Raw genomic sequence first — 3,312 nt, 5'->3', positions numbered from 1 at the left:
AAAAAAAAGCCAAATCAAAATACAGAGAACTGTCTTCAGTGGACCATTCCGAATTTAACACCCTAATCTTAGACGGAGATTTATTAATCCAGTTGTCTTTCTTTTAAGAACACAGATGTGGCAGTGTGTACTGAAGGCAATGTACTCAGAAGTCATGTGGAGCTTTGAAGTCTTGGCTCTCTTGCTTGCCAGCTGTTGTGACTTGGGGTGAATCACTTGACTCCGTCCCTCTGTTTTTCTCCCTCTCTCCCCTTTTCTCCATCTCTGTGGGGATATGCTCACTCGTGTGTGTATATGTAGAGGTTAGAGGTCAGAGGTTGACATTGGGAGACTCCTCTCATGTGTGTAGAGGTTAGAGGTCAGAGGTTGACACTGGGAGACTCCTCTCATGTGTGTGTATGTAGAGGTTAGAGGTCAGAGGTCAGAGGTTGACACTGGGAGACTCCTTTTACTGCTCTCCACTTTAGTTTCTAAGATAGGGTCTCTCATCAAATCTGGGGCTCACCATTTTGGTTAACTGGCTGGCTAGCCCTGGAGTCCCACATCTGTCTCTCTCCACCCACCCTTGCAGGCCTACAGACCCCTGTGGCTTTTCAGTACGGGCTGGGGATCCAGACTCGGGTCTTCGTGCTGTACAACAGGCATTTACTTGCTATGCCATCTCTCCGGCACCATGAGGAATTTTACTTCAAACTTCTACCACAGGGGTTGGTGATTTACTCAGTACTCATTGCGTGGAGTAGTTTACTCTTCTCTGAGCCCTGTGAACCTTCAGTGTCCCGCAATACAGAGAAAAGCAGAAAACAAAATCAAACTATGACCCATGCAGCTTGCTTTCTTCTAATTATGTTCTTAATGTAGAAGAAAGTGCTTTCAATGACTATGACAGAGTACCTCTTGGGGCTCCAACCCAACAAACAGGACATTCGGAGGGAAGGCTGCCACCTGAATGAAGGTTTTGTGGTTGTTTGTTTGTTTTTGTTTTACTCAACAGAACTGAATCTGTCCCTATAACACAGAAGAGCTTTAGTATTTCCGAATTCTGCTAGTATCTACAGAAAGCCACCAATCTTTAAAAAATTGGCTGACTAATCTAACAAGAGAAATAACACTTCCAATCACAGAACAATTGCAGAAATGCGTCTTGGTCTTTGAAGAAATGAGAGGAATCTTACTTCCTAGACTTATTAGTAAGATAATTTATTATTGCTTGAGAAAAAAGTATTTAATGCAATATCTTTCTCATATGCTCATAATGACTGAATTAGTAAAAATCCAATAAATCATTTTACTCCGTAGCTATAAAACATGAGGCTTGTAGTTGTCTACACATGGCTCTTAGCATCATGAACCATGTTACATGATCCTTCCAAAACCATATCCACAAAACATCAGAGACTCTTCCAGGAGGATGGGTCTTTAGACACAGGGTGGAGTGGCCTGTGCTATGCACAGTAGGGATTCTCACACAGATGAACAGCTTGGCTCTGGGCAGACATGGCAAAGTTTGCAAGAGTTTGATAAAAGTCCCTGTGCTAAGCTCCATCCCTCCTCAAGTGTGAGCGTCTAAACACCACTCATGAGCTCTGCATAGTCTCGGGTGGGATCCATTTTTTTTGTCCCTTTCTGAAGTGTTCTTCCCATAATTTAAACCGTTTCTGTCTTCCATGAGAACTTCTTCCAGGTTAGCAGTGAATAAGCAGAGCCAGAGTCCAGCCTTTCATCTCTATTAGATTAACAGATCCTCAGAGCAGCGGAGTGCAAACACAGGCCTAAGGTGGGTGGAAGCCGTCCACGGGCTGCAGACAGACCTGGGACTGGGCTACAGCGGTAGATCTCACCAGCACTATTTATTAACCACTAACCATGCTGCAGACCATACCAAATACGACGTATAGAATGCTTTAATTATTACTCTCAGAGATAAGAAGGCAGTCTGCTTGATTGCTGGTGGAGAGCTCATATGGCTTCAGGCTACATTTTTATTTAGTTATCCTCTTATCTGAAAATGGGGAAATCAGTCCCTAAACTCCCATTTGTCTCTACCGTTGTTTGATACGAACTCACTGGGCTTCCTTTCTTGGCTTTAAGCTGCCCCGCCCCTCAGTTGTAGGGCCAGCCCTGTACATCAGCTGATTCCTTGGTCTCTGTCCACGAGACTCCTGTAGTCAAGGCAACCAAGAAGGATCTCAAGCCCTGCCACATTGGTCCAAGTAGTTACAGCTTGCTGGAACCTCAGCAACACAAAACATGTTTACTATGTTGTTTTTAAAAGTGATATACATATCCACGTGTGTTCACCTCAACATCTGGCTGACGCTCTACATGAGCTGCGTGTACACTCAAAGGACGTACTTGGGGAGAGATTCTCTGCCACAGACGGGGCGAGATGCTGGCGAAAGTGAGACTCGGAGCTATTCTGTTTGCTTCTCGGAGCTCTGCATCTCCACCCTCGGAGGAGGCACCTTACTCCAGAAGTCACAGGTACAGCAAACCCACAAAATCGTCAGTCAGCAAGTCAGAGGAAGCGCGAGCTAACCCAGGGCGAAGCTACTGACTCAGTCTGTCCAAGTCCCCGGCTTTGACCTCTAGCCTGGGGTACAGGAGGTAAAGGGGGATTGGGGAAAACAACAACCTCAAGGAAAACCACTTTTAATTAATTGCAGGTTTTAATTCTAGCAGCAGCCTAGATTTTTTTTTAAAACATGGATTATGTTTTTATTATTCTAAGAAGCATCCCAGACAGACTTACTCCAAGGGAAAAAAAAGTCACTGAGAAGCTTTATGTTAAACAACTTTAATGTAATGGCTGACAATGCAAATTCTCAGTGCCCTGGCATCTCAGCAGTGCCCTCCCATCAGTGACCATCACTGCCCATCAGAGCCCTGGCCTCTCAGTGCCCGCCCATCACTGCCCATCACTGCCCTGACCTCTCAGTGCCCGCCCATCACTGCCCATCACTGCCCTGGCCTCTCAGTGCCTGCCCATCACTGCCCACCACTGCCCTGGCCTCTCAGTGCCTGCCCATCACTGCCCACCACTGCCCTGGCCTCTCAGTGTCCACCCATCACTGCCCACCACTGCCCTGGCCTCTCAGTGCCCGCCCATCACTGCCCACCACTGCCCTGGCCTCTCAGTGTCCGCCCATCACTGCCCATCAGTGCCCTGGGCTCTCAGTACCCGCCCATCAGTGCCCTGGGCTCTCAGTGCCCGCCCACCACTGCCCTGGCCTCTCAGTACCCACCCATCACTGCCCATCACTGCCCTGGCCTCTCAGTGCCTGCCCATCACTGCCCACCACTGCCCTGGCC

At 47.6% G+C, this 3,312-nt stretch overlaps 1 protein-coding gene across 1 annotated transcript in view; it reads right to left on the bottom strand.

Annotated features, from left to right (window-relative positions):
- Positions 1-3,312, bottom strand: part of Alg14 (ALG14 UDP-N-acetylglucosaminyltransferase subunit) — an 83,454-nt gene that overhangs the window by 480 nt on the left and 79,662 nt on the right. The gene's annotated exons all lie outside the window — the stretch shown is intronic.

The sequence above is a fragment of the Mastomys coucha genome, unplaced genomic scaffold (assembly GCF_008632895.1).
Source record: "Mastomys coucha isolate ucsf_1 unplaced genomic scaffold, UCSF_Mcou_1 pScaffold16, whole genome shotgun sequence".
Taxonomy (NCBI): Eukaryota; Metazoa; Chordata; class Mammalia; order Rodentia; family Muridae; genus Mastomys; species Mastomys coucha.
Note: the sequence above shows the minus strand (reverse complement) of the source record. Positions and strands in the feature narration are given on the sequence as shown.